Source organism: Myotis yumanensis, unplaced genomic scaffold (genome assembly GCF_028538775.1).
Source record: "Myotis yumanensis isolate MYYU_CA2020_CCGP unplaced genomic scaffold, mMyoYum1.0.hap1 SCAF_9, whole genome shotgun sequence".
In the NCBI taxonomy this organism is placed as follows: Eukaryota; Metazoa; Chordata; class Mammalia; order Chiroptera; family Vespertilionidae; genus Myotis; species Myotis yumanensis.
Window position 1 is genome coordinate 84,575,882 of NW_027223760.1, and position 25,480 is coordinate 84,601,361.

A 25,480-nucleotide genomic window follows, 5' to 3' on the forward strand; every position below is an offset into this window, starting at 1 on the left:
CGAACAATGAAACACCCCGTGTCAATCCAACAAGCGCCTACAAGAACTAGACGCAGCAGCGAGCTACAACACGTGACTTAAAAGATCAGAGCAGCCTACATACATGGAGGCTGGAGTCCATGTTCGCGGCTGGAGCGATCAATACTGTCAAGATGTCAATTCTCCCCAACTGAGCGATAGATTCAATGTTATCCCCATCGATATGTTGCAGGTACAAACACATTGATTTAAACTGTATATGAAAAGGCACAGGACCCAGTACGATACCTAAGAGACGAGCGAAATTACGGGACTCACATGACTTCACTCTAAGACGTACTCCGATGCTATATTAATGGGGTAAATTATTGGTAAAAGAATCAACACACAGATCAACAGAACAGAACAGAGGCCGGGAGCCGGCCCACAGGCACCGTTCACTAACCTCTGACAAACGCGGGAAGGCAACTCCACGGAGAAAGGAAAGTCTTTGCAGCAAGTGTTTCTGAAACAACAGGAAGTCCGGAAGCAAAACGCCGATCTCCACCCAGGCCTTCACCTTCTGCAGAGACCAGCTCGCAGCGAGTCCGAGGCTTCAGGGCGACGCAGGAACGGGTGCGCTTCCTGAGGAACGTGGAGGAGAAACGCCGAGGTGACCTTGCGTGCGCAGTATGTGTCAGAGAAGACGCCAAGCGGACAGTCTGTGGAGTTAGGCGTACAAGAGCTGTGCTTTATTTATTTCTATTTTTACTGAAACTGTTCATTGAATGAAAACAAGTCTCGGAACGGGAACTAGGCATTTGCAAGGCATTCACCCAGCGAGAGAACGGCATCCAAAATCGACCGGAACGCGGAAAACTCACCAGGGGGAAAAAAGAAAAGAGCATTTGACAACTGGGCAACGACCTAAAGTTTAGAGCAGCGGTTCCCAACCTTCTGGCCTTTTAATACAGCTCCTCATGCTGTGACCCAACCATAACACTATTTCCGCTGCTACGTCATCACTGTCATGTGGCTACTGTTATGAATCGTCATGTAAGTATCTGATCTGCAGGATGTATCTTCATTGTTTGCGACCCACAGGCTGAGAACCGCTGATTCTAAACCGGCCTCTCACCAGGGAAGACGTGCAAACATCAGGCCCATGAGACGCTCGAGGTCACTGTGCTGGGAAATGGCATCATCCAGGTCAGTGAGATGCCCCCCAAACTCTGAGGAGGAGGGTGGGGAGGAGGGTGTGGGAGGACGGGGGGAAACCACAGGTAGAGCATCTGGAGCCCAGGACGTCTCCACGCGCCTCTGGCCTCGTTTGGGTTGCAAGCCCACCCCGAGCCTGGGCGGGGGGGGGACAGATGTGAGTCACCTGCCCCGGGCTGGGCGGCGCTGACCGTTTCCCTTGGGGGCGGGTGGGCGCACACCTGGACGCCATGGAGGTTCCATGGGGGGACTTGCCCCAACACTCGTCTTCTGAGACAATTATTTTAAAATATGTTTTTATTGATTTTTACAGAGAGAGGGAGAGAGATGGGAACATCGATGAGAGAGCAACGTTATTGACCGGCTGCCTCCTGCACGCCCCCTACTGGGATCGAGCCCACAACCCGGGCACGTGCCCTGACTGGGAATCGAACCCTGACCTCCTGGTTCCTGGGGTGACACTCCACCGCTCAGCCACAGGGCCCGGCTCAGACCACCGTTTACTCGTGCGTGACGATGACTCACCGTCCATGTCCGTCGCGAGCCTCCCGGAGCCGCGAGCAGGGCCAGCCGCCAGGTCGGGTCCCAGGGCTCCCTCCACGGCCGTGGCCCTCGGCCTCTGATGTGCTCCCACGTGCATGTTGTTGTTGGAAGTTTAGGGGGAAAACCTGTGAATAATCAAAAGCCAGGGGTAAAGTCAGGATTCAGATCTCTCGTTTTTCCTGAACCATAAAGGGCATTTTACCGTAAACAGACTCAGTGAGGAGGTGGTGCTCTTCCTGTAACCGTGTTCTGACCGTGAGCGTCATGGCTCGTTTATTTGTGTATTTACCGGTTTGCAAAACTAGCCAAAGGCCAACAGCAACCATTCAAAGGCAGTTTTCTCTTTACCAAAGTCCAAAAATAAAACAATATTCCTGACGGGGGTTGGACATCATCGCGACCCGCACACCAACCACCTCTTGAAGTGCAGCCGCGTGTGGTGTGGGGGCAGCTGGGCTGTGAGCAGGACCACAGCCGCGTGGAGGGGCCGTGCGTGTCTGCACGCGGGGTGCAGCATGGAGGAGCCGTGCGTGTGTGCACGCGGGGTGCAGCATGGAGGAGCCGTGCGTGTGTGCACGCGGGTGCAGCATGGAGGAGCCGTGCGTGTGTGCACGCGGGTGCAGCATGGAGGAGCCGTGCGTGTGTGCACGGGGGGTGCAGCATGGAGGAGCCGTGCGTGTGTGCACGCGGGTGCAGCATGGAGGAGCCGTGCGTGTGTGCATGCGGGTGCAGCATGGAGGAGCCGTGCGTGTGTGCACGGGGGGTCCAGCATGGAGGGGCTGTGCGTGTGTGCACGGGGGGTGCAGCATGGAGGGGCTGTGCGTGTGTGCACGGGGGGTCCAGCATGGAGGGGCTGTGCGTGTGTGCACGGGGGGTCCAGCATGGAGGGGCTGTGCGTGTGTGCACGGGGGGTGCAGCTGGGCTGTGAGCAGGACCGCAGCCGCGTGGAGGGGCCGTGCGTGTGTGCACGCGGGTGCAGCATGGAGGAGCCGTGCGTGTGTGCACGCGGGTGCAGCATGGAGGGGCTGTGCGTGTGTGCACACGGGTGCAGCTGGGCTGTGAGCAGGACCGCAGCTGTGTGGAGGGGCCGTGCGTGTGTGCACAGGGGGGCAGCTGGGCTGTGAGCAGGACCGCAGCCGCATGGAGGGGCCGTGCGTGCCTCCAGAGATGAAGTCCCAGGTTAATGTTCCCTGAAGCCAAACTGCCTGCCGCCCCTCAGACCTGCGCATGGCGGAGCTCATGGGGCCGCAGGAAGTGAGGACCCCGCGAGGTCCTGGGGGCCCTCGAAGGCCAGCGGGCGGGCCTGGGTGCGAGCGGCAGGGGTGGTGGGCAGCGCCGGGCTCCTGGGTGGGGGCCCTGGAGGGCTCCATCCTGAGACGGAGGCCGCGGGAGAGCCGTGGGCGTACTCACTCCCCCGTCCACACTGAGTCCAGCGAAGACCAGGCGATCGGTGCGGGTGTCACAGTCGGAGCTTCACTGGAGCTGGAGGCTCAGAGACACTGGCTCAGGGTCCAGCCCCCAAAACCCTGAGCGTCAGGAGGCAGACAGCGGGGCGGCCAGAGGGCCACCGAGAGGCTGCGACGGCCCCAGAGACGCGCGGAGCCGGGAGGAGTCCTTCGAGGAGGAAGGCCCGTGAGCAGACGCGCCGGCTGGGGCAGGTCACTGACCACCCACGGCTGAGCACAACGGGCGGGAGATGTGGGGTTAAAAGCTAATCGGCCAAGCCCGGCCTGGGGCCTGACTCCGGTCAAGGGCGCACACCTGGCTGCAGGCTGCTCCCCAGCCCCAGGCGGCTGCGTGCGGGAACCAACCCGCCATGGGGGGAGGGCCTTCTCTGTGGCTCTCGGCTCCCTCACTCGCTGCTCGCCCACGTCTCCACTGAGCGCAGTCAGCAGACTAAGGGTCCCGCCGGGCGCGGTGTCTGTGGTCACTGGTCCCCACCTCATGCCGGCGGGTGGGCTTTCCTTCTCTTTTTTTAAAAAATATATTTCTGTTGATTTCAGAGAGGAAGGGAGAGGGAAGGAGAGAAACATCAATGATGAGAGAGAATCATTGGTCGCAGCCTCCTGCACGCATCCTACTGGGGATCAAGCCCGCAACCCGGGCATGTGCCCTGACCGGGAATCAAACCCAGGACCCTTCAGTCCACAGGCCAACGCTCTACCACTGAGCCACACCAGCCAGGACCGGCCTCTGGGTCTACCCTGTGGCTGGGGCACTGCCTCGGCCGGGGCGGACAGACGGACAGACAGGACGCGAGTGAGAGCTGAGTTTCCCCTCGGGGAGACGTAAACACTGCCCTTTCGCTAGAAAGGGGCTCCATTTGTTTTTCTTCGACTCCCCGCGTTCCCACCGCTGACTTCCCACCGGTTACGATCAGGTCTCCACGTCCCGGGAACTCACCCAAGTGCCTGATGAGCCCAAAGCAAGTTCTTCTTAAACTCACGCAGAGAAGGGGCACGTTCTACATGAGACACGGCTGGAAATACCGACTGCAATCCTGCATAATGAAACCCTAATATGCAAATGGGCCGAACGGCGGAACCACCAGCCGCTGTGCCGCGCACTGACCACCGGGGGGCAGGTGCTCAACGCAGGAGCTGCCCCCAGTGGGACGCGCCGCTCAGCCAGAAGCTGGGCTCACGGCTGGCGAGCGCAGCCACGGTGGCAGGAGCCTCTCCCGCCTCCACAGCGGCCAGACATCCCCCGAGGGGTCCCAGCCTGCAAGAGGGCGCTGGCCAGGCTGAGGGACCCCCCCCCCGCCCAGTGCCTGAATGTCACGCACGGCCTCTGGTTTAGCAATAAGAGCAGCAGTAAGTGTGGGAGGCTGTTTGGTAAGTACTGGAGTTTGATTGTCAGGGCAGACGGTCGCCACCCCCTCCCCTACTTTATTCGTTAGGGATGGATCATCTTACCTCCTAGCGTTCACACACTTTTTTACTGACTAACGTCTTCTACGACGTTCTTTCCTCGAAGTCCTCGCCCGTGCTTGCTGGGCCCACCTCCCCGTCACCCGCTGCTCGTCTCGCCCTGTCCTGTGTGCGTCACGAACCTGCGGTTGGACAGGCGTTCGCCCGGGGACCCCTGTGCAGACGGCACTGCCTTCTTTGGGCCGAGAGGCCGACCCCCCGAGGGGTCAGTCAGTTCCTCTGCTCAGGGCTTCTCTCTCGGGAGCGTCCGTGGGTCAGCACTGCTGCCCGTTGGTGACGTGGGCCCGAAACTCTTACATCTCAGCATCTCGTGGATTCGTCCTCATGTCTCACTGCCCCAGGCCCAGGACGTGCTGCGGCGGCTTCGGTCGCTTGGTTGGAGTTCTGTCCCGCTCACCATGGCGGGAAGGACGCTGGCGGCTCAGGCTCCGTCCGCGAGGTCAGACCCGGGCTGGATGCTCTCGGCCCTCTGCCTCCACCTCCCAGACCTGAGCGCCCTGTTCCTCCTCTTCATCTTCAGTCTCAGCGATAAGTTCATCTCAGTCTAATTCAGAAGCACTTTCCTAGGTGTTCGCAAGAGACCAACCTCACTAGCTCCGCCCAGCATGTTGCTCCCAGGTCTCAGGCGCACATCTGGCCCGCGCACGTGTGTGTGTGCATGTGCGTGTGTGTGCACATATGTGTGCGTGCATGCGTGTTTGCGCACATGTGTGTGCGCGTCTGTGTAAATGTGGTGCTTTCTTCTTTATTAAGAAACACGTTATAAGCAGTGGACATTGATGCTGTCATAGTCTGTCCTGCATTTGTTGCCTCTTCTTTACTTTAGAAATAATATTTAATTGCATTAAAAATGCCGACAGGCTTTGTGTTTTAGAGTAGCTTTCAGTTTGCAGGAACCTTGAGTTCCCATAAGCCCCCTCCCCTCCCCGTCCTCCTGTGCGAACATGTGCATTAGTGTGTCCGTCAGATTCTCCCCGAGAAACAGAAAATATTATAAATCTCACCACAGTGAGGACAGCAACACAGGCCTTTAAAACAATTGGCTGTTTGTAGTGGTTTTTCAAAACGGCCTGCGTCACCACGGAGAGAACCCGTCACAGCGGGGAGAACCCGTCACCGCGGAGAGAACCGTCTGTGCTCACGCCTTGAAGCCGGACGTGTGGCTTGTCCGTCGTCCGCGGGCGACAGGCCTGGCCTGCGCACGTGCTGCTGGGTGAAGAGCCTCCATCCGCCGGGGCAGCGGCAGCCCATCGAGGGGAAGCTGCTCTGCAACAGACGAGAGACCCCGTCGGGGTGATGAGCAGGGGCTGGGGTGACACTCGAGTCTGGTTCTCATTCATTCATTTATTCACTCGCGTATTCGGTGGTGGCTCCACGCCGCCCGGGAACGTCAAACCCAGAGAAGATGCGGCTCTAATAAAAAAAAAAAAAAGACCGTGCCCTTTTATGTAATGATGTTTACTTTGAATTTATATTAGTTCACACAAACACTCCATCCATGCTTTTGTTCCGGCCCTCCGGTCCAGTTTAAGAACCCATTGTGGCCCTCGAGTCAAAAAGTTTGCCCACCCCTGGCCCAGACCATGAGTGAGTCTCGGTCGTGGAACCGTCTTCAATCGGCAGGTGAGGGGTGAGTGCAGGCTGTCCCCTGGGCCTCCCCACTTTCCAGAGAGAGCGGGCACAGCACTGCCCCGCCCCCCTGCCTTGAGTCCCAGCGAGGCCCCTGAGGCCCCTGAGCTGCGAGGGAGGCCACTCCCCTCCAGGGCCAGTGTGCAGGGCAGGGGGGGGGCCTCGCTGTGGGAGCCGAGGCGGCTCCCACTTCCTTCACTCCCCACCCCCCAGTGCTCAGTCGACCCTGGGCCGTGTGGGTATTTATAACATCGCTCACGGGCCACACGGAATTATCCACCGAAAACGGGCCTGTGTACGTGGTCAGGCTACTTAACTCGCCCTGGGGCCTTGGCAGGGCCAGACCAAATGGGCCTCACACGGCCCGCAGGCCGGCAGTTCCCCACCCCGGGCTCCTGGACAAGCCCTTGTTTAAAGACGGCGCCCCCTGGCCGGGCCCTGCTTGCCGGAGGGCAGCCTGGCCGAGCTGACCTCGCGCACCGACCGGCCCGCGGCCGGGACACGCTCCCCGCCTCCCCTGAGTCAGGGTTTCCGCTCCCGCTGCGGCTGGAGATCACAAACAGCACATTCCCCACATGTGGGACCACGCTGGCTTCCACGAAAGGAAAAAGGAAACTATTTTTGAATTTCAAAAAGAAACAGGGCACGAAGCCTGTTGTCATTTTCCCTGCAACAAGCTGGAAACAGAACCAAACCCCAGACCCTCTGATCGGCCCCAGCTGGGCACGCAGAGCTCACAGCCGCAGCCCTGCCTCCAGCCGGCCCTGCCGAAGGTTTAAAAAGAGGAGGAGGAGGAGGAGGAGGAGGAGGAGGAAGAGGCAGAAAGGAAACATTGCCCCATTCTGTTCAGGAATTTCAGTTATGACCACAGAGACGCCCTCGCCGACGGCCCACCCGCCCACCTGCGCGGCCGGAATCGGCAAAGCGCTGGGTGTCGGGCCCAGACCCAGGGCCGCACGGAGGAGCGGCCTCCCCCGGGCCTTGGGGGGCAGTGGGGCCCAGGGGCCGTCTGTGGCAGCAGACGCCGGTTCCGGAGCCTGTGGCCGGGCGATGGTGGAGCTAATGGCAGCCTGAGCATGTCAGTCCACACGTGAGGTTTCGTGGCCGGGTCTGTCACGCGCGTGACTAACGGCATGTTTCTGAATTGACCCCACACACACCCTCTGAACCAACCGGAATAAGCCACCTGGGAAGAGGCCACGTGTGATGGGCGAGCTGCGACTCGGGGTCCCGAGAGGCTCCGGGATGTAGGGGCCAAGGAAACACGTCCCGAACAGAGCGGCTCCCACGGGCCGGGAGCGGGGCCGGGTGTCGCCCACGTCTGGGGAGCCCCCGCAGCTCCGTGTGGCGGCCTGTCCTGGGGGTGGCGTGGGGACAGCCTGGGACGGGTGTGCTTTTCCGGAGGAAGGGCAGGTGTGTGCGGTCCCGCGCCTCAGATGTGACGTGTTTGTGCCCCCCCGGCAGGATGCAGCAGCCGGGTTCCGGACCCTGATGAGAGGCTGGGGGCCCAGCACTCGGATGGCACCGGTCAGCGGGGACCACGTGGCCCCAGCAGGTGGCGGCAGGTGAGAGGCCAGAACGACCGTGGGTCGCCCTTCTCCGCCTGTCACGCCCCCACGCATCGGGGCCAGCGGTTTTCAATACAGAGGAGTTTTTCTCCGAAAATGCTGTTACCAGAACCGATGCTTTTAAGCTGCGGGAGGAACACACGAGGGCTGACTTGGGCGAGGGGTGGCGGGGAGACAAACCTCACACGCACAAGCGGACGGGCCCCTGTGCGTCACGAGGGACCAGGCCAGACCGCCCAGCGGGAGGCGGGAGGTGGGGGGCAGGTGGCCGGCGGCTCTCGGGCCCAGGCCTCTCCTTCGAGTCCCTGCCTCTGAGTCGCCGCGTCCACTCCCTCCACGGCTGTCACCAGGAGGGCAGCGCGGTCTGACGTTTGCTCAGAAAAGGTGTCTGTCGTCGTGGCGACGGCAGAGAAAGCGGAACAGCCGCCTCCCTCGGCCGCAGACGCAGGCCCCTGAAGACTCGCCAGGAAGCCCGTTGGCGGCGAGTCCCGGGCTCCCAGGCCCCGTGGAGAGGAGCAGCCACACGTCTACTTCCTTTCCGGTGGGCTCGGGGCGGCCCGTTCAGTGGAAAGAACCGGTGGAGGCGTCCGGCTCCTGCAGAGCAGGGAGGTCAGTGCTGAGGGAGCGACAAACCCCCCAGAACCGCTCCAGCTCCCCCACCCCAGGCTCCCAGCCGGGCCCCCAAAGTCAGGCTGCTCTATCACATCAGCTTCGGTTCTTTAGATTCAAAAACAAGGTTACTGCCTGGACAGCGTGGCTCAGGGGTTGAGCGTCGACCTAGGAACCAGAAGGTCAGGGCACAGGCCCGGGTTGTGGGCTTGTCCCCAGTGGGAGGCGTGCAGGAGGCAGCGATCTGTGATCCTCTCTCATCATGGATGTTTCTCTCGCTCCGTCTCTCTTCCTCTCTGACATCAATAAAAACATATTGTTTAAAACCATGTGGCTCCTGAGTGCCTTCTGGAGCCGGTGCACCAGGAGGACCCTTCGCTGGGCTGACCTCACCCCAGGGTCACGGCCACGGCCTCCCCGCCGGCAGGGCTGGGACCCTCTCCTGGTGCCCACGGGCAAGAGAACAGGTTGCCATGTCTTGGGTGATTTAAAAAGCTGCGTCATTAAAAAATTCCCGCTTCCAGAGCATTTGCTTATCAGTGTAATGATTTACACGCGGCCGTAATTGGCTGAGTCATGACGGGACCCGTCCTGGACGTGCACCTAAGCACGCGACCCAGGAGCTGGCTGCCCCGCCCGCCGCCGGGCCTGGCACCTGCTGTGGGATCATCAGACCGGGACCTGCCCGGCTGCACTGAGCTCAGGGGCCCGGCTCCCGGGACAGGAGGGAGCAGGCTGGGCCCTGGGTCGCCTCTAGGGGGACCGGCTCTCACGCTCACCCTGCTTTCATGCTGTTTCCGCCAAATTCTCCCTCTGCTATCTGCATGAAGCAACTGGAAATGCGATTCATCGGACCACATGACTTTTTTCCAATGCTCGACTGTCCAATCCTTGTGTTCCTGTGCGAATTGGAGACGTCTTATATTGGTAACTGCAGACAGCAAAGGTGTTCGAACAGGCCTTCGGCTTCCTTGTCCCATATGATGCAGCGTACGGCTAATTTGCCTACAAGCGTCAGGTGGTCATAATAATCTGGCCACTCAGTGTATATAGATGCTATTTTGCAATGTTCTCCACTCGGAGAAGGAACACGTGCACCCCTCTCCTTCTGGAATGTCGTGTCTGTTATTTCGTACTTTTTTATTCACTTGTTGTGAGAGGAGAGAGGATGGGTCTCTACGCTAATTCGCTGACAGCTCGTTAGCCGGCTCGCCCATCATCACTAACACTTCCCACTCGTGGCCTGTGAAGCTCCCTCACGGAGAGGCCGCCTGCATGCGGGCCTGTTGCTTCCCTCCTGGTGTCTGAATGCCTGTCGGTCCCACGTCCACGTGTGTCTCCAGTCGCTGAGATCGGGACCGCGTGCTCCCCAGCCTCTCCCACCACAAACAAGAGGTGGGACCAGCCTAGTGTCCTGGGCTGAGTCTCAGGGGAGGCGCTGCTGTGGGATCAGGGCTAAACCAAGGGCGTCTGCCCCGCCCCCAGCCCCGCAGAAGGCGCTGGCCACAGCCCTGCCTCCGAGCTGGGCGGGGATGGCTCGCTTCCTGGAAGCGGGAGGAACGCTGGCCCTGCGACCTCGCTGGCGAGCAGCAGGAAGTTGAGTGAACGCAGCCGTCCCGGAGCATAACTTACTAGAGTGCGATAAGAGCGTGCTTGACCTCGGACCATCCTCTGTGAATCCCTCGCTCCACCAGCGTGGTCAGAGCAGGGGGGAGGGAGTGGGAGCTGCGCTTCCCTCGGTCCGGGAGGAACGGAGTGGGGTGGGTAAGGGGTTCTGACCGCGCCTCCTGGGGAGCTGCGAAGGCACGATGCCTCGTCCACACCGGCCCCTGCTCTCTCGAGGGCGCGTCCAGTGTCCCCGCGGGCCAGGTCGTGGGACGGTGCTGGCCAGGCTGCTGTCCTAGGACACCCACGTGCAGTTGTTTTTCCTTCCGAGATGGACCCAGCAGCTTCCAGGCAAATGTCACAGCCGGGCCGCCCGGCCAGGCCAGAGGGAGCCAGAGGGAGCGAGGCTCTGCGGGGACCCAGCCCGGTCACTCCAGGGCCCGCAGCCGGGCCACGCTCGCTGTCCTCCTCCCTACAGCCTCCATCCCTCAGGAGCACGAGCCCACGTCATTGCTGTGCGTGGCCTCAGACCCCACGCGGCCACAGACATGGCCGTGGGGCCGCCACGCCTTCTCCTGGTGGAGGGGACGGTCGGCCTGAGGAAGGGCGTTGGCACTGACTGGTCACAGGATCGGGGGAACGTGTGCAGGTGTCTGAGCAGCTGAGCGCCCGCACGAGGCAGCCCACACGGAGTTCCTCTCTCTGACGGGTGAGCCGTGGCCTGTGCGGCAGGACGTGGAGACAGAGCGGGTCCTCCTCACGGGGAACATCTGACCGCAGGCCAGTGAGTCAGCAGGAGGCCGGAGAGTTGGCCTCCAGCACTCCCTCCCCGCTCCGTGCAGATGCGGCCGCCAGCTCCCCACCCCCAACCCGCCCGGCGACCACGGCTCTGGCTCCGCTGCCAGGGGTGCCTGTCGCCAGCGGGGTCCCCCCCCCCGCCCGCATCTGCACCCAGGTGCCCTCGAGGGGAAGGGAGCCGGAGGAGCGTGAGAGCCGGTCGCCCCAGAGGCGACCCAGGGCCCAGTCTGCTCCCTCCTGTCCCGGGAGCCGGGCCCCCTGAGCTCAGTGCAGCCGGGCAGGTCCCGGTCTGATGATCCCACAGCAGGTGCCAGGCCCGGCGGCGGGCAGGGCAGCCAGCTCCTGGGTCACGTGCTTAGGTGCACGTCCAGGACGGGTCCCGTCTTGATTCAGCCAATTACGGCCGCGTGTAAATCATTACACTGATAAGCAAATGCTCTGGAAGCGGGAAGAGGTGTGCACCTGCCTGGAGCCCTGCTCTGTGCTCCCACTGCCTCACCTCCTGACAGGCACGGGTTTGGCTGAGAGACTCGCCAGGGACCTGTGCCAACCCCTCCGCCCGCCAACAGCTGCATCAGGTTCTGAGCGCTCGCAGCCCCACTCTCTGCGTCGGCCACGGAGGCTCCTCACACAGTCCTCTCCCGTCTCAGAGGGAAGGATGCGCACCTAACATACCTGTGCACACACCCAACTACCTGTGCACACACCTAACATACCTGTGCACACACCCAACTACCTGTGCACACACCTAACCTACCTGTGCACACACCCAACCTACCTGTGCACAACCTAACCTACCTGTGCACACACCCAACCTACCTGTGCACACACCCAACCTACCTGTGCACACACCCAGCCTACCTGTGCAAAACCTAACCTACCTGTGCACACACCCAGCCTACCTGTGCACACACCTAACCTACCTGTGCACACACCTAACCTACCTGTGCACACACCCAACCTACCTGTGCACACACCTAACCTACCTGTGCACACACCCAACCTACCTGTGCACAACCTAACCTACCTGTGCACACACCCAACCTACCTGTGCACAACCTAACCTACCTGTGCACACACCCAGCCTACCTGTGCACACACCCAGCCTACCTGTGCGCAACCTAACCTACCTGTGCACACACCCAGCCTACCTGTGCACACACCCAACTACCTGTGCACACACCCAACATACCTGTGCACACACCCAACCTACCTGTGCACAACCTAACCTACCTGTGCACACACCCAACCTACCTGTGCACAACCCAACCTACCTGTGCACACACCCAGCCTACCTGTGCAAAACCTAACCTACCTGTGCACACACCCAACCTACCTGTGCACACACCCAACCTACCTGTGCACCACCTAACCTACCTGTGCACACACCCAACCTACCTGTGCACAACCTAACCTACCTGTGCACACACCCAGCCTACCTGTGCACACACCCAGCCTACCTGTGCACAACCTAACCTACCTGTGCACACACCCAGCCTACCTGTGCACACACCCAACTACCTGTGCACACACCCAGCCTACCTGTGCACACACCCAGCCTACCTGTGCACACACCCAACCTACCTGTGCACACACCCAACTACCTGTGCACAACCTAACCTACCTGTGCACACACCCAACCTACCTGTGCACACACCCAGCCTACCTGTGCACACACCCAGCCTAGCTGTGCACACACCCAACCTACCTGTGCACACACCCAGCCTAGCTGTGCACACACCCAGCCTACCTGTGCACACACCCAACCTACCTGTGCACACACCCAGCCTAGCTGTGCACACACCCAGCCTAGCTGTGCACACACCCAACCTACCTGTGCACACACCCAGCCTACCTGTGCACACACCCAGCCTAGCTGTGCACACACCCAGCCTACCTGTGCACACACCCAGCCTAGCTGTGCACACACCCAGCCTACCTGTGCACACACCCAACCTACCTGTGCACACACCCAGCCTACCTGTGCACACACCCAGCCTACCTGTGCACACACAGAGGGTGCAGATAAACCAGGCATGTACCTCTGGACTATCGACATGTCGTCTCAAATAGAACTCGAAGCCCTCACCTGCCCGAGTGTTGATGTTCTCCTCCCCTGGGCGCCCCTCCCCCCAGCAATGCTCACAGATACCTGGTGAGTCATCATGACTTCCCGTTGTTGACCTTTAACCCCAAACGCTCTGGGAACTTTCTGGATTCATCACTGCCACCCTGGAGTCCTTCAGGGGACGCCGCCTGTGGGGAGGGGAGGGTGGTGACTCCAATGCCGGCAGGAAGCTGTGAGGAACCTCGGGCCACCGGAGCCACTGCCGGGGGTGACCCCTCGGACAGTCACAGCCACGCTCCTCCCACTTCCACCGCGACGATGAGTCCGAGGCCGCCGTTCCCGACGAACACTGACACGCTCCGGTGTCCGCGTGGGCTCCGCCCTCAGAGCTCCCAGGCTGGGCTCTCCCAGCGCCACTTACGAGGCCAAGATATGGGAGCGACCACGGTGGGCCCACCGACAGAGCCGGCTCCTCGCAGGCGGGGGCGCGTGTGAGGGCCCCGCCCGGCACAGGCTCTGTGGTGCGCACAGTGGGTGTCGCTTTCCGACGGCAGGATGGCCGGAGAGGGCGTTGTGCTCGGTGAAACGGGCGGAGAAAGCGGGATCTGCTCGCACTCCCACGTGGAATCTAAAGAAGAAAATAAATGAGGTAAATGGACACACAGAACGGAAACGACTCCCAGACGCGTGGCGAGCTGGAGGGGTGCGACGCGCGGCCGGTGTTGACAGCCGGTGACGGGACCGTACGCCGGAGCCCAGGGGACACGGCCCATCGTGTCCTCACAACCGTGCGTGTGCCCGGGGCCACTTCCTGAGGCCGAGGATCGTCTGACCACCGTGCTGTGCACCGGGAACTAACGTCATGATTGCCGACTGTGCTGGAAAGACCAAAACAGTCTTTAAAAACTACAGACTGTCCCACAGTCACACACACGCCACGAGGAGTCTGTCCGCCCCTCCCACAGGCCAAGCACCTGCCCTGCAGCCGCCCTCCAGTTCCTGGCCCTAAACCACCCCTCCCTCCCCTCCCCCTCCCGTCTCTCTCCCCGCAGCACCTCCCGTCCCCTGGAGCAGGGACAACGGACAGTGGCCCAGGCCGTCAGTCAGACACCTGCCTGGACGTCCCCCCAGGAGAGGGATGCAAAGCTCCTCTCCCTGGCCGGTGTGGCTCAGTGGATAGAGCGTCGGCCTGTGGGCCAGAGGGTCCCGGGTTCGGTTCTGGTCAAGGGCACGAACCTCTAGGCTCCTCCCCGGCCCGGGCCCTGGTCAGGGCACGTGAAGGAGGCAACCCACGGATGTGTCTCTCACATCGATGTTTCTCTCCGTCTTTCCCTCTCTCTTCCCCTCTCTCTAAAAGTCAATGGAAAACAATATCATCAGGTGAGGACTGAAAAATAATGATAATTTTTTAAAAAGCTGGGCCTCGACGCACGGCTCGGCAGGAGCCTGGGGAGACGTTCCACCCAGAGCAAAGGCGGTTCGGTTATTTGCACATGAACACTCGTCAGGCACAGTCGGGGCCGCGCCCGGCCGTGCGGCCTCAGCGGCAGGTGGAGGTGCTGCCCACGGTGGGCCCTGGAGCTCACCTGGGGACGGGGGCACCGGGGCACGGGGAGCCGGCACCCCAGGAACTGGCAGGTCTTCTGCGGACGTGAAGAGAGCGTGTGTACAACCTTTAAACTCATCGGTGCCACGTCAGGGGAGACCCCACGGAGCGGTGACCGCCCGGCTGTGTCCGGGCTCCGGGCAGTGCGTCCCGTGTTCCCCGCGGACGCCGGGGGCAGAGGGCACGTGGATGGCAGAGCCTGGCCGCTGGCGCCGCTCCCGCAGGAGGCCCGGCTCGGAGGACGGAGGGCCGGGCGGGCGTCGCCAGCCTCCCGGGTTCAGGCTCTGTTCACTGGGAGCCGGAAGCGAGGACCCAGACGCCGTGGGATCCGGAGCGTCTCTCTCTTCCTGGGAGTGATGAGCCTGTTTTACGGTCTTGTTTTTGACTCACTGGTTCCATGAGCCGCTAACAGAGGCCATCAATAAACGCTATCTCCGTTTCTAGCCCAACCCAGGATTCGCTGAGCCGGGAATTGCATTAGGAACCCACGTCCATCTGTCTGAGTAACTACAACTAGACGCGTGGATGTGAAGAGAGAAGAGAAGCCGCCCGTGCCTGCGTGGCGGCAACACGCCGGCTGCTGCGCACTTGGGCAGAAGAAAGCGCAGATACGAACCATCCTCTCGTCACGCGAAGGACCCGCTACAACTGGACAGCAGTCACGGGTACGAGATGGCCTTCAGGCCGTAGTAACACGAGAACCGTGTACAGCAAAATGTTCATGGCAAGAAATCCACCCAAAACAGCTGGTAAAGGGTTATTCCAGGCAGACAGACATGTGTGTGCTCCTCTTGGGTTTCACCCAGAACCTGCACCTCCCAGGGCTCGGCCGGGTGGACTATGAAACCGGACGTGGACCCCCCAGCCAGCCCGCGAAGTGGCGTCTCAGGGGCACGAACCAGCTCAATGTTCCTCTCGCGCTGTGTGTCCCCTGGGACGTCCCAGCTCCCACAGACACGCACGGGGTTCAGGCCGAGCACAGCCGCCTCTGAGTCGCCAAGACTCACAGGGAGAGAAAAGACACCGCCCGGCCGGCGTGGCCCGGTGGCTGAGCGTCGACCTAGGAACCAGGAGGTCAGGGTTCGATTCCCGGTCAAGGCACAGGCCCGGGTTGTGGGCTTGATCCCCAGGAGGGGGCGTGCAGGAGGCAGCTGATCCATGATTCTCTCTCATCATTTCTCTCTCCCTCTCCCTAAAATCGATAAAAATATTTTTTTCAAGAAGGAAGTGAAAAGACAGCAAACCATGCAACAGACATCAGAGCCCAGCCGCAGGTGCCCGAGGGCAGGCACCCCACGCTTTTCCATAGAACCCATAAAACCGGACGCCTCTGATGCAGGCGTGCCGGAGCACGTGGCTCTGTTGATCTGGTTGCTATAAACAACGTCGGTTTGCTCTGTCTGAACAGGCCAAGCCCCGCCCGGAACCACCATGTCCCCTCGAGTCGGCCTCAGCGATCCTGCAGCCACGGTCAGGCCGCTGGAGTGTGACACGGCGTTCCTGAAAGTCAGCGAGCGGGCCAAGCCCACGGTCTGACGGCTGGCGTCATTGCCAGTCCCGGGCTTAAATCGGAATCGGCCGTTTCCACGGAAACCCTCCCTGGTTCTAGCAGCTGTGGACAGTCCTGAGCAACAGCACAGCCATAGTAACGCCCCGCTGCCCGCGACTGAATGCTCCCACGAGGGCGCCCGCCCCTCGGTTAGACCTGCCCGCCCCCCGCCCCCCAGACGGGCCCGGTGGGAGCCGCGTCCACGCTGGAATGTGGGCCCGTGGGGAGGCTTTTCTGGGCAGGAAGACGCCAGCGTTGCTGTTGGGAGAGGGTGTGTGCAAACATGACCTCATGCGCGGCGTCCCGACCTGCTCGAGCTCCTCTCCGACACGTTCGAGTGCCTTTTGGAACCAAAAGGGAGATGAATCGCTCGCGGCATGTGACACCTGAAGGCTCCCTGTTCTCCTGAGTCAGCACCGTCCGCGTTAAAGGGAAACTCGCCTCGTTCTCCCCGGACGCGGGCGACCTGGGGGTCTGCTCCGAGTCGTCCGTGGGCCGCGTTGGGCACGGGAAGGACCCGAGACTCGACCGCTTACCCAGAGACGCAGGGACGATGGACGGGCGTCTGCAGGGCGCTGTCTCAGGGGCGGTCACATGACACCAGACAAATTCTAACCGCGTTTGAGAAGGAGAGGACAACCTGGGGCAGCGGTTCTCAGCCTTCTGGACTTTAAATACGGTTCCTCATGTTGTGACCCAACCATAAAATCACTTTCGTTGCTACTTCATAACTGTAACGTGGCTACTGTTATGAACCGTAATGTAAATATCTGATATCAGGATGGTCCTAGGTGACCCCTGTGAAAGGGTCGTTTGGCCGCCAAAGGGGTCGCGACCCACAGGTTGAGAACCGCTGCCCAGGGGGCTGCTATGCTTCGTGAAACAAGCCAAACCGAGAAAGACAGGCCTCACGGGCCTCACTCGTGTGTGGAATCTGATGAACAGCACGAAGCGACCGGAAGCAGGAGGCACGGCCCGGACACGCCTCGAGGTGGGGGTGGGGGACAGGAAGCGATCAACCTAAGAACTCACGCACTTCCCAGAGGCCGGTGCACGGAATCCGTCCCCAGGTGCGGTCCCCAGGCCCCGGCGGGCGATCAGGGCTGGTCAGGTTCCCCGCCTCCCTGCCTCCACCTTCCCTCTCCCCCTTCCCTCGCTCCCTCAGCGCCCCGTCGCCCACCATGTTCCACGCCGCCCCCTGGTGGTCAGTGCACATCATAGTGAGCGATCAAACTCCTGGTCTCCCGGTTGAACTCCCGAGGGGACATTTGCATATTAGCCTTTTACATACAGATAGATATTTACGGAAATCTACGGACACCGGCAAGGGAGGGAAGACCTGGGAGATGGGCAGGGGCTAGGAGGAGGCGGGAAAGGGGGGAGGTGGGAGATATCTGTACAACTATCAACAATAAAAAAATATTTAAAAAATAATAGAAAGGGAGGGAGGGAAGGAGGGAACGGGCCTGGGGGTGACTCGCAGGCCCCGCTGTCCTGGGGAGGCAGCGCCTGGAAGGACTGGTTTCGAGCCTGTGCCGCGTGTGGCACTGATTACTCAGGCCTTATTTCTCAATCGCCCCGAGTCCCCGGGAGGCCGGCATCGTCACCGGGACAGCTCAGAGCACAGGTGTGGGGCCTGGTGACTCAGCAGGTTCACACACAGAAAGGGGCAGATTTACACCCAAGCCCGGTCGCCCTGGCAACACAGCCTGTTTTGCAACCACTGCTCCTCAGGGCACGGCAGGGCCCGCGGACGGACGGACGGCAGGTCAGGAATGTGGGTGAGCCGGGCACATGGTGGGAGGTGGGCAACACAGCGTCGTTTTCTTCCCAAATCGATCCCCAGCGAATCCCACGGGATTTAAAAACTAAAATGGCCCTTTGACATAGAATAGAGCTTCCTACACACGGGCCCACCTCCAGGCATCCTGCCGGTGCTGGTCTGCACGCCCGGGGCCGGGCTTTAAGGCGCGGCCGGGCCTCCATCCTGCGGGGGGATTCACTGGGGGCTGTCTTAGCCAGTGAGGCCCTTTATTCCATTTAAAACGTCAGGATTAAAATAGGGAATCTTTGAATTCAGGTAAAATGTACAGATCACTTTTGAACTAAAAGGTAATAAGTGCTTATTATGAGGAAATACTGCATCTTTTCAGTACTTTTCATGCCTTTCAGGATTCACTTCTCATTTTTGGTCCTCTAAAGCGATTCATAAGGTGTTTCTTCTTTTTTGTCAAATAGATCATTTCTTATAAAATTTATTCCTAAGGATTTCACATTTTAAAGTTTTATTGGCTGTTCAGCACAGACAGCAGGTTCCGGTTTACCTCTGGATATTGAACTAAATAATCCCAGTGAAAAGGTGCAACAAGGAAGCCATAAGACAGTGGTTCTCAACCTTCCTAATGCCACGATCCTTTAACACAGTTCCTCATGTTGTGGTGACCCCCAATTTCATTGTTACAAATTGAACATAATTAAAGCGTAGTGATTAATCACAAAAACAGTATGTAATTATATATGTGAAAACACTTTCAGAGTGCTTGACTAATTTCCCTTGGGATGAAATATTTACAACTTTAACGTCAAACGCTCTTCAAACTCAAGAAAAAGCAACACAGACCTGACCATGTGCGAAAACGGGTTCAGGTAGGAACATGCCTACTCTGTCTAGAGTTTGTCCTTGCGATTTATTAATAGTCATTGCAGATGCTGGCATCACGGGAAACCATCATTGAATCAATTTAAATGGGAGGCAAGTGTCAGACGGGACAAATCAATTCTTGGAATCAGAACACCCTCTCCTTCCGCAGATCCCGTTAATACTTCAGCTTCGATCATGTTAGGTCGCAATCTTGTGATAATAAATCTGGTGCCATTACAACGGCCTCATTTACATCCTGGCGTTGCATGCCATTGGCACCAGCGAGAGCTTTATATGTATTGCGCATGTGCGAGTCAACGTTTATTTTTGAATTGCCAGTGTGCATCAATTGCCAGTGAGTGTCTTCTGTACCAGCCAGCCAGGCGGTCGGTCGGTCAGTCAGACGATCGGACGGACGTACAGTCAGTCACTTGGCCTTTTATATAGAGACCAGTAGCCCTGCACACAAGTCCGTGTGCGAGTAGCTCGCTGCGGCTTGCCTCAGCTGGCCACCAGCCCACCGCCGCTGGTAGCTCTCCGCCACTCGTAGCTCACTGCCCCGCCCTCCTGTAGCGCTCACCGCTTGTAGACTGGTGGTGACGTTACAGTGCAACGGATAATTAGCATATTCCTCTCTTATTATATAGGATGATGAGACGATACACTTTGCTAGCACCTCGTTAACACTGCTTCCCTGGGATCTGGAGATATTGTGGGGATGAGCAGGGAGAAGGCCAGGGCCGGAGAGGATACAGAGTGTCCAGATAAAAACCAGAGGCCACTGTGCGAAGACAGTCGTGTAGCTTATTGAGACGCGCATGAGTCGCCAAAATATTTATGGCAGTTCCCTCAAGACGGTGTGATTTGCATCTTAATCTGTTGGTATTTTTAAATGTATGTAGTTGCGCAGTCAGTGTTCAGGTTAACAGCACAGAATGTGTTGGTTTGAGGGAGAACCGCAGATTCGGCGTGGCTGCCTGGTGGCCTGCAAAAGCCGTGTCACCACCCACGGTGGCCATGGCTCAGCTGCTCCCGTAAGGATCATGTCTAAGGATCATTTCATTCCTGCAGCAGAGAGCTTGGCGTTGTGACACGGGATTGAGGCAAAATCATCCCAGAATCACTAACTGCTTCCTTCATCTTCCTGCTCACATGCGGCTCCTCCGTTTTCTGACTGACCTTTCAGAAACGGCGACTCTCTGCTCTGCAGATTCCGCAGGTGCTGCGTCAGGGAACCCAGGGACCTCAGATCCGATCGTCCGATAACAGAGCTCTTGCTTCCATAAATGGCATGAGCGCTTGTGCTCAGGTGAATCACCCATCCACCTTTGTGGTGACTCATTTGTTGGAGAACAAGCTTAGACACCATGGCCATGACTAGTTTTAAGACGTTAAATACCCAAACGCAGCCATGGCTGGCAGTGTTTTCCACACGTGGCTGTGCAATAGAAGACATTGACGTGAACCCAACATCCGAGGGCCCTCAGCGGTCCCTCCGCCCAGCTCTGAGCCCGGGAACCTCACAGGTGCTCACAGAGGTCATACTGTGTGCCCGGCACGAATCGGGGCTGCCTCTGTGAACAGCTGGACTGGCCGGAGCTGAAACACTTCTCTTCCCATCCCCCCTCTATGCTGGGCCCCTGCAGGCTGTTCTTCACCCGCTAGTGTGCGCGTCACTCCTGACTGGTCCTCCCCCGTGTCACCGACATTCTCTCTTCGATCCTTGAAAGTCTCACGGAGGCCCCTGAGTCCACGAGGAGCCGTGAGCAGCTTACGCCGTGGCTTTGAACTGGGCATCCAGGCGTTTGCTTGCTGCTGTTCCAGTGAGTCTTCTTCTGGAGGTTCCTCCTGCTCCTTCGTCTGTGACGTGTTCGTTCGCCTCTGCCCCCCCCTCCCCCCGCGTGTGCCTCCTTTACTCTCTCGCCATTGAATTCCATGCAGCAGCGTTCCTGCAGCTCTGAGTGACAGCTGTTCTGTGTTGCAGGTGATTTTGAGGTGGTTGGGGCGATGGGGAGTACCAGCATCCACCTGCACCACCAGCTTGGTTCTCCTGTGTGTTATTTTTATTTTTTTAAGAATATATTTTTACTGATTTCAGAAAGGAAGGGATAGGGAGAGAGGGATAGAAACATCCTATATAACAAAAGGGTAATATGCAAATTGACCCTAACGATGGAACGACCGGTCACTATGACGTGCACTGACCACCAGGGGGCAGACGCTTGACACAGGAGCTGCCCCCTGGTGGACAGTGAGCTTCCACAGGGGGACTGCTGTTCAGCCAGCGCCGAGTTTCCTAAAACCACTGATTTGTGAACATCACGCCTCTTGGGTTTAAACAACTTGGGGCTGAAACCAACATGGGCCATTCTCTGTCCCTCCCCATGACCGGGCGGCCGGGCGGGCGTGCGGATGGCCCCGGGCGAGGCTCACTCTGAGCGTAAACAGGAAGACACGGCTCCGTGGGCCCCGCGCCCACCAGCTCCTCCCGAGCCCAGCGTTGGGGATCAACACTTTAAAAAAATAGATGTTTATCTGAAACAAACCCCAACCCTTCCAACTCATCTTTATTTTTATTCACAGTTAAATGGCCTGATGCTCGTTTAATTTCCAGAGCAATAAATACAAGCTGTTGTTTTCTCCCCGTGATTTACGGCCTGGCAGGGAGTCCACGCTCCAGCTCGCCAAGCGCATTACTGACACGAAGCGATAGCGTCGTTTTTATTCCTCTCAGATAAGGGAAACATATCTTGGTTTTAAGGGATCCTTGGCTTCATCTTGCAAAACAATGAAATAAATAATAAGTCTCTGTGAGAAATCATCAAAACAAAAATAAGAAGGAGCTGATGGTGTTCTCGGCCCTGCAGCCGCGCGTGTCTTCCTGCTGCTCGGAGCTGGCGCAGGAGGGTCCAGGCGGAGGGCCCCGCTGCAACGGGGCTGTTCCCCTCGGGATGTTTTCACCAAGTGATTCTCCGAGGAAAAACACGGAGAAGCTGAAGGCGCTGCCCGAGGAGCGGTAGCCGGGGTCCCCACGGCAGCCTGTGGGCCTGGACCGGACATGGCGATGCCGGCCATTCTCCCCGAGGGACGGCTTCTTCCAGGCCAGCTCTGCACCGAGACAGCAGAGCTAGGCGTCCTCTGGGGTCGCACGGATTTCCCAAAAGGCGGCCCTGGTGCCGGAGTCTGTGGCACGGGAAGCGTCCGTGGCGAATGGGCACTGAGCACGAGCTCGGGGTGCAGCGTGGTTTAAGGCAGGAGACACGGGTCCTGGTGGCCACGCCACGGGCACGGCTGGCTGCTGTGACACGGGGCCTCCGTGGCTCCCTCCAGGGGTGGCGCCCACAGGGACGGAGGGGCCAGGTGGTGCGTTGTCAGGTTTTAAACACACGTTTGAAATGCTTGGCAGCAAAGCAGGCAGGATGGCATTCAGGGAGTTGTCTTTATATCCACTGAGCCGGGCACCGCACAACCACAATGACGACGGAGGCGGTGGGGTGGGGGGGGGGGGGCAGGGAGGGGCAGGGCTCTGCTGGTGCCAGGCTCTACGCTGCCCAGGCCCCGCCTGGCCTCCCGGCCCCACAGGGAGCGCAGGACTGAGAAAGGTCACATCGCTGAGCTCAGGCCACCGAATGGAGAGACCCGACGACATGACTCAGCTCCAAAGATGAGCGTCATTCCGTCGAGAGGTGAGACGAAGAATGAGAGCACACAGTGGGGCCCAACAGGGATAAGGCCGAGTTTTGCCTAAACGTGAGAGAGCGAAGCGCTGCAGGCTGCACGAGAGCAGGACCCGATCGTGTCCGTCAACACTCACATGGTGAGCGGAGGGACGGAGGGACAGAGGACTTCACAGCTGGAGGAACTCACTGGACCGTAATGTACAGTGAAAAATAAAGCTCTGAGCATCTATCTAAACAAACCCCTCTGGGCCTGCAGCATAAAGGCCTGGCTCCCAGCCACAGGCCTCCTCAGGAACAAAGACGGTGGAGCCGTGTCCACAGCCAGGAAAGTGTGTGTGGGGGGGGGGGGGGGGGGCGTGACCTCGCAGTCGAAACGAAACACGTCCCAACAGGTGAGCCTGAGCCCCAGGGCCAAGGGTCAATGCTGAGCCTTCACACCTCCCTCGACCGCAGGCAGCCCAGAGAGGAAAGGACAGGGAGTGAGGGCGCCTGCGGGTTACCCCCAGGGGACCCCGTCTCCTTCCATGTAGAGCAGTTGCTGTCTGCACAGGTGCGGCCTCACCCCACCTCAGAGCTGTGGACAGGGAACGGGGAGAGCAGATCAGAGACGAGACGATGGAGAACGGGCTCCACACATCCTCACCCTCCAATCCTGCCCCCTCGGCAGAGCTGCCGTCGCTCTGGGGGTCTGTGTGAGTGGTAACCACCCGGCAGCATCTCCCAGACGCAAACCTCCAGGTCCTGTAACAGCGGGAAAGTGTCCCCCACCCTCCGTTCTCTCGACGTTGTTTCTGACTCATGTGTAGCTTGTGGATGAGCAGCATGTTTGCATGAGAATCCTCGGAGTAACTTCAGAAGAGACAGACGCCGACCTGCGGTCGCCCCGGCTCCGGGAGATTTGCTGACCTTCCCTGTAGGCCGGGGATGACGAAGACCAGACCATCACTGGAACCAGTTCTGAGTCCTTATCGGAGTGGACTGTGCTGGTCTGCACGTAGAGAGCTTCCCAACGCTCCCCTGACCTCTCTGTCCTGCTCTCCCTCTCCCTCCTATAGAAACCTCTGCCTGCACTGAGCTGAGATGTGGGGATGGCCTTGTGACAAGAGTCCCCCCCTCCCCAGGTGACCGGCACCTGAATCAACCCCTTTCCTTTTTCACCAGCTCCTGTCTCACGGATTTGGTTTTCGTGGCAGCAGGCAGCCGAACCTTGGTTCCGGTTCCAGTCCCATCCAGACTCGGGAATCGGCACCGCTGGGGGCGGGCCCAGCAGCCAGCCAGGTCACTCTGATGCCCACTCCAGCCTGAGAACCACCCTCTTCCTGGACAGGAGTCCAGACGCGCCCTGTATGGAGACGAGGAAGAGTGAGTGGCAGAGGTCGGTGTGCCTGGGAAGGAAGACCAGGTCCTGTTTAGGTGGTTAAGTCTTCACGAGGCACAGAGCTCAGGTGACAGCCGAGAAGGGTGAGTCACCTGCTGAGGGTTACCCCGCCCGTGAGGAAGTTAAACTATTGGGAACTTAAACACACATGCAGACCGGCTCCTGAGAACAAAAATGAAAAGTGTGAGCCGGAACCGGTTTGGCTCAGTGGATGGAGCGTCGGCCTGCGGACTCAAGGGTCCCAGGTTCGATTCCGGTCGAGGGCATGTACCTGGGTTGCGGGCACATCCTCAGTGGGAGATGTGCAGGAGGCAGCTGATCGATGTTTCTCTCTCATCGATGTTTCTAACTCTCTATCTCTCTCCCTTCCTCTCTGTAAAAAATCAATAAAAAATATATTTAAAAAAATAGGAATTTAAAAAAAAAAATGAAAAGTGTCTGCAATAACAAATATTAACGGGAAGCTGTTCAAATTGCTAGAAGTTATTGAAGAACCTATAGAGGAATTTCTCTGGCAAAGGATCGCAGATTTCCTTTTCCAGCCCCAAACTGCGGTCAGTGAATTCAGTGAGTTCATATAAATCGGTGGAGGTCAGTGACCCCGAAAACCCGTTTTTTGCGTGCTGGACCCGCTGAGCGCACAGCTGGGCCCCGTCTTCTCTCTCCGCTGTTGATATTTTTATGGGCAAGAGGTCATGGTGATTACAGAGGAGAAGAGTATGAACAAGTAAATATTTACTGATTCAGGTTTTTATCTCCTGGGGATGCGATCCTGATAGGCTGCTCCCAGCACTCCCACCGCCGGGCGGCCTGCTGGCTGCCGAACGCTCTGTGCTCGCATTTTGGACAATAATGTCCGTGTGAACCAAAGAGGGGCATCCCGTCCGGCCGCAGACTTGGGGCTACCAGCAGCGAAGTCAATGCCGAGTAAATTTTGTGTAACAAGATGTTAAAATGGCACTTTGGGCTGAAACACGTCGTGATCAAATTCCAAAGTTACTCATTAGACAAGAAGCGGTGAGCTGGCTCTCTGGCAGCAGCTGGCGGGCAGGGTCTGCGTGCTCCGCGTGCCCACCGAGAACACTGCCTGGATGCGTATTTTCTGAACCAACGCCAGGGCGGGACGGCAAAGAGTGCTGGCTCACGGGCGAGGGCCAGGGCGTGAGATGGGGGACGCAAACCGAGTTGTTACCTGAGAGCTTACACAACCGGGCACGCAGACGATTATTTAAATGGAGATCAGCAGCGGCTCCGCTCACCTGTGCGTGTCATTAATGCAAACGCCGATGCGGCCGTCGGAACAGAGCACAACAATAGTGATGTGCTCCTCAGAGGTGTCTGCTGGGCCGTCCCGTCACCAGAGGACACTTTTTCCACTGCTTTTTGGAGGAGTGGCAGGGAGGGAACGAGGGAGGGGGAGAGGAGAGAAAGCAACATCCATGTGAGAGAGACTCATCGACTTGGTTGCCTCCCACAGGCACCCTGACCAGTGCCTGGGATCGAACCCACAACCAAGGTACGTGCCCTTGACCTGGAATCAAATCTATGAGCCTTCAGTGTGCGGGCCACGCTCTAACCACTGAGCCACGGGCCAGGTCCAAAAGAATATTTTGTTTCCCCTCAATGAGCTCTGGTGGCTCCTCCTGTTGAGAAAAAAACCTGCACCCACATGTGGTTCCTGGACGCACCCCCGTTCCTTC